At 64.6% G+C, this 12,619-nt stretch overlaps 1 protein-coding gene across 2 annotated transcripts in view; it reads left to right on the top strand.

The window, feature by feature from the left end:
* Window positions 1-210: 210 nt before the first annotated feature.
* ELFN1 (extracellular leucine rich repeat and fibronectin type III domain containing 1) overlaps window positions 211-12,619 on the top strand; it is an 81,704-nt gene continuing 69,295 nt past the window's right edge. The window contains exon 1 of one of the 2 annotated variants that reach the window (XM_055261150.2): window positions 211-393. The gene's annotated coding sequence lies outside the window, so the exon portion shown is untranslated. Of the gene's footprint in view, window positions 394-4,488; window positions 4,604-12,619 lie in introns of those variants that run through there. The other variant, XM_055261149.2, reaches the window with a different exon arrangement.

The raw sequence follows: 12,619 nt of genomic DNA, 5'->3' as shown, positions 1-12,619 counted from the left end.
GGCCGCCACCACTGCGCCCGCGCCCGAGCCGGAGCCGGAGCCGGAGCCGCCGCTCCCCCGCCTGCCCGGCCAGCCCCGGGCTCCGAGCGCGCGGTCCCCGCCGCCGCCGCCGCCCTGCGCTCGCCCCGCGCTTGACGCAGTGAGCGCCGCAGCCTGGCTCCCGCCGGCTCCGCTGGGCTCCGGGTCGCAGGCCGAGTCCAGCCGGGCGGGCTCCGGGAGGGGCCGGCAAGGCGGGAGGGGGAGGAGGGCTGTCTGGAGCCAGCGAGCCCGGAGGAGGAAGAGGAGGTGGAAGGAGGGGAAGCCGCCGCCGCCGCCGCGCTCGGGGAACCGGGGTGCGCGCGCTCTGCTCGCCCGCGACAGTGCCTCCAGCCCGGGGCCCGCACCCCGGCCCAGGTAAGAAGGGGCCTGTGGGGCAGGGGGCTGTCCGGGGCCGGGGGACCCCTCTGCCGCCGCTGCGGGATCGGAGGGTCCCCGCCCCTGGGGGAGGCAGGGAAGAAGATGCTCTCTCGGGGGATGGCGGGGTCAGCTCAGGGTCCCCAGCGGCTCTCGCAGCCCGGGCCACCCCATCCCCGGTGCCCTGACCTCGGCGTCCGCGCCAGGGCCGAGTACCCCCGCCCGCGGGGCTCTGGATGCGGCGCTCGGGGCCCGCGGCTCCCGGGCATCCCCATCCACCCACCCGGGTTCGGAAGCGGGCGCACCCGAAGTTAGCGGCCGCCGAGTCTGGGCCGGACAAACTTCCCTCCCCGACGCCGCGACTGGAAGGGCCAGGACTCCGGACCCCTAGGGCTAGGGAGGCGCCGCGGGGACCCCGAAACTTTCCGGAGCGCGCTGAGAGCAAAAAGCTGGCTGGGCAGAAAGAGGGGGAAGGGGCTGGGCGCGCCTTCGAGTGCGCTGGGGTAGCCGCGGCGCCCCAAGTTGAACCACAGACGAACCCCTCTTCATCTGAAACCTGGTCTCGCAGTCGGAGGTGGGGAGGGAGTGGGCTCTGGGTGCCTCGCCTTCGGAAAGCCGGCGTGTGGGGGGCGCAGCGCCCCGCCCCGCGCCGCTTGAGCCTCCGGAGGGGGTGTTACGGGACCCCCGCCCCCACCCCAGCCGGTGGCCGGGCTCTGCCGGCCGCTGCGGAGCTCCCGGGAAGGACCCGCTCGCGGCTATTAATAGGCGTCGGTGACCGGAGCCTCTCCCGGTCCGGGAAGCTGGCGCCGCGGGGCTGGGCTGGGCTGCCGAGTGGGGCGGGACCCTGGGGTCCAGAGCGGACCCCCAGCCCTCCTGGCCCCGCTTCCGCCGCTCTTCCCTTCCTGCCGCCTGCTCTCCTCCTATTTTCCCTCTTCGATCTCGGGGTGTCGCTCCCCCCCCGAACTTTTTTTCTTCCCAAACTGTACGGTGGCCACCCGGTCAGGGCCCTGGGCCGTACCCGCGCAATCTCAGCACCGTTCCCGACAGAGTCCTCCGCCGCGGGCTGAGCGCGAGTCCCCGAGGCCAGGCTGCCCAGGGAGGAGCAGGGACTTCCTACAATCCGCGCCCTTCCTCCCAACCAACGGCGAGCGCAACACATTCGCCCGCCCCTGCGGTCCCATCTGAGGGAGGGGAGAGGTCTCTGGGGGCAGCTTCGGGGGCTGTGGAGGGCGTGGGGGGACCCACGAAGCTCCTGGAGCGTTTAGGGATGCAGCTCAGGCGGCGTGTGCAGGGAGGAAGCAGCGTCCCGGCGTCCCCCCTTCAGCGTCGCCTTCGCGCGCCTCGAGGGCCCAGGAGGGTTCGGTCTCCCCCCCGACCCCCAACCGGACACTCAGGTCTGAGCCTGAATGGATTTGAGGATCTGGGGGACGGGGAATACGGAGTGCTTCTTCCTGCCTGGGTGTCTGCAGAGCCCAGCCCGCAGGCAGCGTGGGGATCTTTGTCCCCAGGGCCAGCGCCGGCCCCGCCCCCCTCCCCGTTAACTCCGGGACTCCGCCGCCCTCCAGCTTCCAACCTCCCAGCTTCACCGCCGCGTCCTCTCCCTGGGTCTGGGTCTAGGGGAGGGGCAGGGGGCGTGGAGCGCGGCGTTGGGTCCCGGACAGATGTCCTCGCGGCGGCGGCGGCGGCGTCCCGGTAACAGAATTAATGACTTACACGCAGGCCGCCAATCGGCGCGGCCACGGGGGAGGGGCGACCCGGCCGGGACTCCGGGGACTCGGTCGCAGCCGGACGGCGCAGCCTCCGCTCGGGGTCGGGGGGAGGGGGGCGGCCACGAGGACTCGACCCCTGCCGTGCAGCCCGGCCTCTAGTCCTCTGCCGTCCCCTCCCCCAGCTCCAGGTTTTGCTCTCTGCTGGGGTCCTGGCTCCTCAGGTTGTGGGATCTCGCCTCCCACGGCCCCGCGCGCGTACCCCTACCCGCCCCTCCAGTTGACCTCTGAGGTTCTCCGTGGATCTCAGACCTCGAGTGACCGCAGAACTGACCTCTGGGGTCAGGCAGTACCGGTCAAGGGCGCTCTGAAGAGGCCGTCGGCCTCAGTTTGCACCCCGAGGAAATGGGCTCATAATGCCTGCCCCTGGGAAGTAGCGGGACGTCCTGGCGCGGCTCCTCCGGGCAGGCGCCCAGCACAGCGCAGGGCACACGGGGGACACCTGCGAAGGCAAAGGAGGCTCCTTCCAGAGCTTCGGCTGCACTTGGCCAGCACAGGCCTGGGGTAGCCTGCTGGAAACGGGGAGCCAGTACCTCTCTTGGGGTTTATGTTTGGCAGGCGGAATGGACGGGCTGGGGCCCCGAGCGCGGTGGTCCTCTTCTGCACAGGGCTGGCCAGGCTAGAAGCTGGAGGGTAGCTTACTGGGACCTTCCAAGCGTGACCAAGGAAGCTCTGGGGGCCGACCAGCTTCTCCCTAGTGGAGCTGCAGCTGGGGAGACCTCACAGACAGGCAGGGAGGAGAGGGTGCCCCTCTCACCGCCTGCCTCGTTCCACAGGCCCAGGCCTGGCACATCCCAGGCTTGCAGTATCTATCTGGTGGGTAAACAAGGGCCTGCTCTTGGCCTGCGGCCTGGCTCTGCCCGTGGTCCAGGTCGGGGCAGAAGGAGAAAGGCCACAGCTTAGGTGTTCCAAAGCACCGGTGCCCTTCCTGCTGGCCCCTGGGGCTGTGCTGGGTTCCCAGGCCCCCTGCCCCCCAGTATTTGCATGAAATCGTGGGGGCGCACTGGCTTTTGTCCTAGCACTCCCCTTCAAGGCTCTGCGCCCCTATCACGGGAGCCCCACCCAGCCAGCCGAAGGAGGCCACAAGCTCTAAATTCCTAAATTCGGGCCAGTGCTGGAGGCCTGGGAGCCAAGGCAGCTGGGAGACCACTCCCCGATTCTGGCTCCTGGAGAACCCTAGGACCCGGGCGTGTCAGGCCCTGCAGCCAGGCTAGGCCAGTCCATATAGGACTGAACGGCGTCATGGGCGTTCATTCACATTCCCTCTCCGGTCCCCACACACTATAGGATTTATCTTGATTTGCTGCCTTTGAATTGAGTCAACTCTTTTGTATGCTCGTTGAATTGCCCAGCTGCTGGCGGCGAGCGGAGAGCGTGCCGGGGGTACTGAGGCCGGGAACCAGAGGCGGGCGGGGGACAGGAAGCGGGGAGGGGGCGCCGGCGCGGACGCGCGGGCTGCGCGGGGACTGGAGAGGGCCCCCAGGCGCCGGCCGTTCAGCGAACGCGGGCTTGTCCAGGCACCGCCGGGGCCTGCCCGGCCAGAACGTGGAGTCCTGAGGCTCCTGCCGGGGGTCCAGGCTGCCCCTGGGGCTCTGCCTTCGACGCGCTATGTAGGGCCAGATTCTGGGCCTCTCTTGACTCAGTTTCCCCTCCTGTAACATGCGGACGGGGGCTTCCGCACAGTCAGGTTGTCAGGGTGAGACTGAGCCGAAGAGTGCTCGAGAAGCCCCTGAAGTCCTCCCAGAGGTTGGGGTGAGTGAAAGAAGGAAGCGGGCCAGGGCTGGGCAGAGGGGACCCGGCCTGCGCCCCGCGTTCTCCGCCCCTAGGTCCCTGCCCTCCCGGATAAGGGGCAGACAGACGGGAGGACCTGAGAACGCCTTGGCTTTGCTTGGGGTGGTGGGAGTCGCTGGTAGCTTGTTCAGCCAACAGCTGTCGCCCCCACTCCACCCACCCACCCACCCCCTCCACCTTTTAGATGTGGGCAGGGAGGGCCGGGGACGGACCGCGAGGACGCCCCCTGCGCTTTCTAGGACCTCCCCTCCTCCCCCAGCCCCTGCGTGTCGGCGGGAGAGGGAAGGAGCGGGTTGGCGCGGGGAGCCGAGGAGAGCAGGGGGCTCGGGAGGCCAGGGAGAGAAGGGGAGGGCCAGAGGCTCCGAGCCGGACTCGCGGCGGAGGAAGAGGGGGTGGAAGGGAGCGCGCAGGCGGACGAGGGAGCGAGGGAGCGAGGGAGGGAGAGAGAGAAGGAGGGAGGGAGGGAGGGAAGGGGGGCGGGAGGGGGCAGGGCGAGCTTGAATTTCCCCCCCGGCCGCGCGGCGAGGGGCGGGGCCGCGCGCGCAGATCGATGGGCGAAGCTGGGGAGGAATTTCAATCCCGGGAGCGAAGTTAGAGCTTGAAGGACGGCGGCGGCGGCGGGCGCAGCCCCGGAACCGAGGCCGGGCGGGCAGGTAAGCGGCGAGCGCGGCCGGGCGCTGAACCTTGGGGACTTGGGACCCGGACCACCCCCGGGGAGCGGCGCGGCCAAGCCCCCCGCCACCTCGAACCCCGGGCGTTCCCGAGTGCGCAGCGTGCGCCCCCGGCCCCTGCTGCAACCCCAGGCCCGGCGCGCGATCCGAGCGCAGCGGGCAAAGTTGGAGGAACTTGGCGGCGGCGGAGCGGGCGCAGGCTCAGCCCGACAGAGCCCGGGGGCCCGGGTCGGGGTCGCTGCCGCAGCTCGCACGCTGCCCCGTCCCTCCGAGAGGTCCCTTCCCCAGCGCCTCTCTCCCCTCCGTCCTCCTTCGCCGTCCGCACCCTGCCCGGCGCCCCTCAGACGCGGCCCCCCGCCCTTCCCTTCCCGGAAACTAGGGGCTGTCCTCACCTCCTGGCCGAGTCGCTGACCCCTGCCCAGGCTGGCATCGCCCTCCCTGCTGGGCCGCCCTCCCCCCGATGCTGCGAGCCTCCTCGCTCGGCGCGGGGACCGTCCAGCCACGCACGGGGAGGGGTCACATTCCTCGGTCCCAGCCCCTGAGTCCAAGCCCTGGCGCAGGGGTGGGGGGCTTCGCTCCGAACTGAACCTACTGGGTGCTCTCCACCCCTCGCCCCACCTGGAGTCCATCCTCGTCGTCGTCCCTCTGGGGGGTGGGAGGAGGCTGCGAAGCCTCCGTGCCCCAACTGTCTGTAAAGACAAGCGCCCCCATTTCCATCCTTTGAAACTCGCAGGTCACCTGCTTGATACTGAGGGTGGGGCGGGGGGCACTGCCTGCCGTACCGCACACTCCCCCCCCATAAAAACGACAGCCTCTGAGATGAAAATCGGGCTTTTCCAGGTCTCAGCTGTGTGACCTTGGGGCAGGTGAATCTCAGGGCCTCAGTTTCCACACCTGTGAAATGGGGAGAGGATGATAATGCCTTGTGGAAAAAACGAAGGCTTAGCAGAAAGGGTCGAGGCTGGCCGAGCCAGGTGTGCACGTCCTCAAAAAGCCTCCGTGCCAGCACTTTCCCTTCCTGCACACCCAGAGTGGGGCCTCTTTGGACCCTGGCTTGGGTTGCCTGGCTCTGCCGCTCACTCCTTCCATTGGGCTAAGGGCTGTGCGGAAAGCTTCTGTGGGGGGACCGGGAGCGAGGAGCAGATATAAATTGCAGATCTCCCCACATTGCCTCTCTCAGGGGCTGCCCCCTAGACAGGCCCCCAGCCTCCAAAGAGGTCCTCAGCTTGCACCCAGCCTTGGGAGAAACTCCATGGAGTGGGGCATAGGTTGCTTGAAAAGCATCAACGTGCTCCTCTTCTCTGCCTGGCTGGCCCCTGGCCTCCTGCCCCCTGGGTCCCTGCCCCTGCCACCTTTTAATTGAACAAGCATTGAGAAGACTGGCTCACAGGTCCCAGCCCAGGTTTGCGCCCCACTCCACCAAAGCAGGGGGACAAACTCCAGGGGGCCGTGCGGGGGAGGGGGTTTGGAGCCCAGCCAGGACCCCAGCACTTGGGTCCCTCATTTTCCTGGGCATACGGTGGTCAGGGAGTTCTGATCCCCACCCCTGCTGGGCAGAAGACCTGGGGGTCTCCAAGTCAAAGGTTGGGGGCCATGCCCTTCCCCCTGTCCTCCAGCCAGCTGTGCAGCCCCCTCCTCCTCAGCCGCAGCAGGACTGCTGTGTTCGTATAATTCAGGATGATACAGCAGGCTTGTCAGGCAGCTCCCGACTCCCAGAAAAGCCAGTGGGCACCTGAACCAGAGCCACACTCCTGAGGGCTGGTAAGTCCGGGGTAAGAGTGCAGGGATGTGGTGGGCACCTGCACCTGGGACCAGAGGGAGGAGGGAGGCGGCGTCCCTTCCCCACCGTGCCCCGGGACTGCCACTGGAAAGCACTGATTTTTCAAAGTGTCTTTGGAGGCAGGCTCCCACACCTGGGCCAGGGAGAGGCTGCCGCTCCTCTACCTCCCTACCACGGTCCCCACCAAGAAACAGGTGTCCGGGGCCCCAACGAGAGCCCAGGGCCAGAGCCTGGAGTAGCTGCCTGTCTCGGACCCTGGCATTTGACTATTTTCTCCCTAAATATATACTTGTGGGCTTCACCTGCTCTCCAGGAGAGAAAAATTAATGGGACTAAAATACGACCACAGTGCCTGGGCTCAATGGGGTAAAATCGGAGTGGCTGCCTGGGTCCCATGTTGGTGACTTTCTCTGTCTGTTTCCAACACACACGCATCAGCTCTAGATTTTGATAGAATTTTCTAAGCACTCAGGAAAGCCTCCTCCTTAAGATCCTCCTGAGGTCAGAGCCCCCACCCCAGGATCCCCACCCCCCGACAGGCCCAGTCCCCATTTTGGTAGGGGACTCCGTTTCTCCTTGCCAGACTGCCAGACTCAGAGGCCATCACATCGGAGGAAATTTATGAGCAGAGGTGCATGGACTTGGGGTGTTCGTATATCTTCACAAGAAAGAAACAGGCAGGCCCTCGAGATGCCGGGTGGGTGGTGCATAAATACACGAGGGGGTCGGGGGGGGGCAGGATTAAAAATGCAAGTGAGTGACAGGCGAGAGATAGATCTCCAGGGCCAAGTGACGAGGCCATAAATTTCCGGGCGTGAACCTGGAGCGGATGGTGGCATCGCCGTGGACATTGGATACATTTGTCATTTCTCCAGCTCCCCCGCCTCGCTCTTTCTTCTTTGCTTTTGTTGTGGATTTGGTTTCTTCCAGCACAAGCTCGGGTGTCAAGTGGCCTTGGGTGGGTCTCTGTGGGGGTGGCTAGTGGTGGAGCCAGTGCAGTGGATGATGGCGCCATCCATTCCAGCACCCGCTGTGCAGATGGGGAGACTGAGGCCGGGATTGGGGTGGGGCCGGAGAGGGTGGTGGAGGGGTCCTATGTCCGGCGTCTGTGTCCTGTTGTGTTGGTTCAGGTCGGGGGATTCCAGCATGGTGGGAGGCCTTGGTTGTTGGGGGCTGCTGCTTCCCCTCACCCCCGTGCACCCTGAGCCAGTCGGTGGCACCAACAGTGAACAGGAAGCAGGGTGGCAGCTATGGCCACTCGAATCCAGCACCACAGCCCCCCCGCCTCGCCCCCGATGTCCCCTTCCCAAGGCTGGTGGATTGAGACTTGGTTCTGTCCCACCTCTTCCAGCCTCCTGAGGAGGGAGGGCAGGAGGTGGAGAGACCACCCTGGGAGCGCTGATGGCAAACGAGGGCCGACTGTGTGCCCTACCTGGAGCCTGGGACAATGCCCGGAGGAGCCCGGCTGCCTTGGAGCCGGCACCCCCAGATGGAAAGACAATGGTCTCACAAATAAATGCGCCTCCTTTCCCTCGGAGATCAGCCGGTCCAGCCCCATTTTCCAGAAGGGTCCAGCATCGCCCGAGGTCACACAGCGAGTAAGCTGGAGCTGTGGCTGGACCCGGCCTCCACACCTGTAGGGCTGTCCTGGGGCAGCCGGGGTCTTGGTCTCAGAGAAGAGCTGGAACCCAGGCTGAGGCAGGAGGGGGTCCAGCAGGGCTTGAGGGACCTTCAGAGGAGAGGCAGAGAGGATGACTACTCCGCTCCCTGCTCCAGGCCACGGGGGTACTCAGGAGCCGGTGGGGAAACTGAGTCAGGCAGCGAGGACCACTCCTCTGCTCCCTGCTCTGGGCCATGTGGGGTACACAGGAGCCGGCGGGGAAACTGAGTCAGGCGGAGAGGACCACTCCTCTGCTCCGGGCCACGTGGGGTGCACAGGAGCCGGTGGGGAAACTGAGGCAGAGAGGACCACTCCTCTGCTGCCTGCTCTGGGCCATGTGGGGTACACAGGAGCCGGTGGGGAAACTGAGTCAGGCGGAGAGGACCACTCCTCTGCCCCGGGCCACGTGGGGTGCACAGGAGCCAGTGCGGAAACTGAGGCAGAGAGGACCACTCCTCTGCTGCCTGCTCCGGGCCATGGGGGTGCACAGGAGCCAGTGGGGAACCTGAGTCATGGAGGCTGGTCCACGCAGCCCTTCCCCACCCACGTGGCCAGGACTCCTGGGGCCATTCTGTGGTGGGAGACCCTAGAGTCTCAGGATCTCGGTTACTCAGCCCTGTTCGCCTCCCTTCTGCCCAGCAGTGAGTTCCTTAGGACTCACGGCTTCCAGGTTCCCCTCCCCTGTGAGCCGGACCCAAGCTCCTCTTTGGGGCTGAGGAGGAGGGGTCTGGCTGGCCCTTACAGGGTAGGCAGCGTTTAGATAACCCCACGGGAGGAGGCGGGCATCCAGACAGGAGAGGCAGCGGAAGGGAAGGTGTGAGTCCCCCAGAGCAGTGAGGGGGGTGGGGAGAGGGGCCTTGACAGTGGATGATGACCCCCTGCCCGCGATGTCTGCCCTATTGTCTTCCTCCGCCAGTTCCAGGACAGACTCAGGCAGCCACAGTGGGAGAGACTGGTGGAAGGGACAGGGCCTTGCCTCCCTGTGTGTTGTGCCCAGTGCCCCTACATGAGGCTGGGGTATATTGAAAAACCGAGCTCTAGGCTTCTGAGGGAGGGGTGGGGACAGAGGAGGCACAGCCGGGCGGGAAACGCCCTTCAGCCCGGCCCAGCCCAGCCATCACCAGGTCCACTGTGTTTGCTAAAGCCTCCAATTCAATCTCTGAATTTTAAAGATAGGGACACTGAGGCCCAGATAGGGCAGTGGCTGCAAGCCACTGAGGCTTGCAGGCAGCGGTATCTGGGCTCAGCCCTGCTCCCACGCTGGACTCCCCACACCTCATATCTGGCCTCAGCTGGGAGAGTGCCCCTGGCCTTACCTATGGGGACCTTGCAGCCCATGGCGTGGAGGTGAACTGGCTTGTCTGGGAAGCCACATTCCACCCCTGTGCACCCCCAGGCCCTCTGTGGCCCCAGGCCCCTGTGCACCCCCTGTGTACCCCAGGACCCCCAGGCCCCCTGTATGACCCCTCTAGGACTCCACCCCACAGAAGCCCATCTCTCTGCCATCCGCCCCCTCCAATGGTGACTTCTGTCAGAGGGCTTGTCACAGAGCGCTGACTGCGCTGAGAGCTTCTCACCAGCGCTGGACATGTGGCCAGGTGGCGGCTGAGGGCTTGGGGGTCTGTCCACGTGACAGGTGCACACCCTGGCATTGCTGCCCTGACATTTGGAGGCTGTTGGGTTGGGTCCAGGCGGAATCCTGCCTGGGATGGAAACCCCAGGAGATGATTGACAGCCCGGAGGCTCCCCAGTGTTTACCGACAGATCCGAGTCTTATTTTCAGCAGGATCAAACTCAGGCACCTCTTAGTCATTAACTCCCTCTAGTTTAATAAACACAGATACAAACACAGCCAGCCATGTGCCCGCCCCACATGGATGAGAATCCCGGCCTGCTTCCTGGAGCCGAGGAGCGGGGTCTGGAAATGGGGGGCCATCGGGGGGCTCCCCAGACCCTGGGCCGGTGCACAGGAGGCACTGCAGGAAGAGAGGGCTTTGCAGAGCACACAGTGAGGCAGCGCTGGCCCGGAGGGACGAGTCAAGGACAGCTGTGTGCCTTCACAGTCCTGCGCTGCCGAAACAGAGCCCGAAGTAGTGGCTGGGAAGGTGTCCCGGAAATAGCCACCGCACAGACGACCCGCCAGAGATGCATGAAGGGACGGCCAGCGCTTGGCTCCCTCACCGCCATCTCGACCTCCACGGCCTCCCTAGAAGCCCAAGGGGCTGGGGACCCTCAGGATGTGTCTCCTGGGCCTGGACACTGGGCTGTGCTATGGCTCCTGCCTGGCCCCCCCACTGGTCAGAGTGCTGACCTAGGGAGGCTGGCTGGGAGGGGGACTGGGATGCTTCCCGGACATGTCTGGAAAGGTGGTAGCTGGCTCCTAGACCAGATCCAAAGGGAGATGGCATTAGCCAAGTGCCTGCCTCTGCCTGGAGGGTGCTGGTAGTGGTTCCAGGGCACCCTGGAGAGGGTCCCCCAGTCTGTTGTCTCCCTGCCTGAGGGGAGCCTGCACTGAGGCCTCTGCCCTCCTCACCGACAGACCGCCCCAGTGCCTTTTTGCCCTGTGGAAGCTGTGGAAGGGCCCGGCCTCTGCCCTCTTCACCGAGGGACCACCGCTGCATCTGTCTGTCCTGTGGAAGTGGTGGAAGGGCCTGGCTGCAGATCATGGGGTGGCCCAGGTTGGGGAGCCTCTGGTGTTCGGTGTGACCTGAGGTGGGTCCCTTCCCTTCCCGGAGCCTCGGCCTCCCCTCCGTCAGGTGAGGGCGGGGGTGGATGGATGGCTGTGGGAGTGTAAATGGCTGACACCAGTTCTGGAAAGGGCCGGGCTGCCGCCGCTAGCACAATCCCCAGCCTTTCTGATTTGCCCTGCAGGACCCTCAGACCTGCAGCCCTGGATCCTGGATGGGGCGCAGGTTCGGTCCCTGCGTCCCTCTGTGCCCTGCCGTGCAAAGAGGCAGGGAAGGAGGATGCTGGGGAAGGGAGAGCAGGTGCAAAGGCCCTGCAGCCGAGACACGCTTCCTGTGGGTGAAGGGCAAGGCCAGTGCAGCTGGCCGTGGGGGCTGAGAGGTGAGCGGGAGAGGCCTCAGGGTCTGCTCCTGTGTCGGAGCTCCTGGGAAGAGTTAGATGGTACTTGGATTGCTTCGGGAAGTCTCTGGGGAGTTTGCAGCAGCTGAGAGACAAGGCTGGCCTTAACGCATCCCTCTGGTGTCGACGTAGAAAGGGTTTTTAAGGGCACACGAGGGAATGAGCCACCCAGGGGACTGCCGACGTCTGAGAGCCATGAGGGTAGCCTGTACTGGGTGACGACGCTGGCAACGGAGAGACAGAGAGGATGTAACTTCTGTTTTGACAGTGCTTAGAAATTGGAGCTACATTCCTGAAGAGAAAAATATTCTGTAAGGCAAAACCCATTTTCCTATTTATATTCATTAGGAAATGAGGGAGGCGGTCCCGTGGAGAGGAAGGTTGTGCGAAGCAAGTCCTGCTTCCCTTTGACAGCCATTAGCATTTCAGAGCTGTGTTCTTGAGGAGATGAACCCCCCAAAATGGATTGGTATGAAACAGCGGGGTCAGCTTGGCACAGAACCCCTCAGGGTGCCCACCGAAGTGGAGTCCAGGGCCCATTCCTCAGGTATCCAGCATCCCGGCTTTCTCCAGGAGACGGGATTCTCAGATCTTCGTTTGTGTGTGGCTGTGGGTGCAGATGGGTGTCCGAGTGAATATGGGAGCAGGCACACGGGTTCACATGTGTGCGCATGCAGATTACCGCCTGTGTGAACAGAGGAGTGTGCACGTGTGTGTGCGTGTAGGTTTGCGGGTGTGTGCGTGTAGATTCGTGTCTGTGAATACAGGAGTATGCACACACGTGCATGAGCTCACGTGTGTGTAGATTAGTGTCTGTGTGAGTAGAGGAGTGTGCACACCCTCCTGGCCCCCCCACCCCTTTCCCCTCCCAGACACCACAGTGGGCAGCCAATGTGGGTTCATGAATGATCGTGGCTCTGATGTGAAATTCCTTCAGTCTGAGGGTTAGGTTCTGTAAAATGAATTTGTTGTCTGCTTTTTCTTTTTTTTTTTTTTTTTTTTTTGCAAATTCAGTGGAGCGGATGGAGGTTCTGAGATGCAGGGAGCGTGTGGAGCTCCCGCAGGCTCCTGGTGGGTCTGGGAGCGGCCGGCTCCCCTGTCCTTGGGGTAGGCGGGGAGGGACGTCAGGAAGAAAGTCAGGCCCCTGAGGTGTTTGCTGTCTGACAGACATCCGGGCTTATTTTTGTTCCTTCATTACATTGTCCCCATAGAGCAAGAGCAATGCCACATCTGAGGGCTGTGAGTCCCCAGAGACAGCTTTTCAGAGAAACAACTCACCAGAAATCCAGTGTTCCCGCGCCCGAATCCACACCAGTCGGGGACCAAGGGGACTTGGCTGAACGGGCAGCTCCCAGCCCTGGGCACCTGTGCCCTCACCATGCACAGTGTGTGTGCCACCATGCTCCCACACACACTGGGGAGGCATGCACAGGGGTGCACAGGCACAGGTGCGTGCAGACACACACCATGGGGT

Source organism: Symphalangus syndactylus, chromosome 22 (genome assembly GCF_028878055.3).
Source record: "Symphalangus syndactylus isolate Jambi chromosome 22, NHGRI_mSymSyn1-v2.1_pri, whole genome shotgun sequence".
NCBI lineage: Eukaryota > Metazoa > Chordata > Mammalia > Primates > Hylobatidae > Symphalangus > Symphalangus syndactylus.
This window is presented reverse-complemented; position numbering and strand designations above follow the sequence as displayed.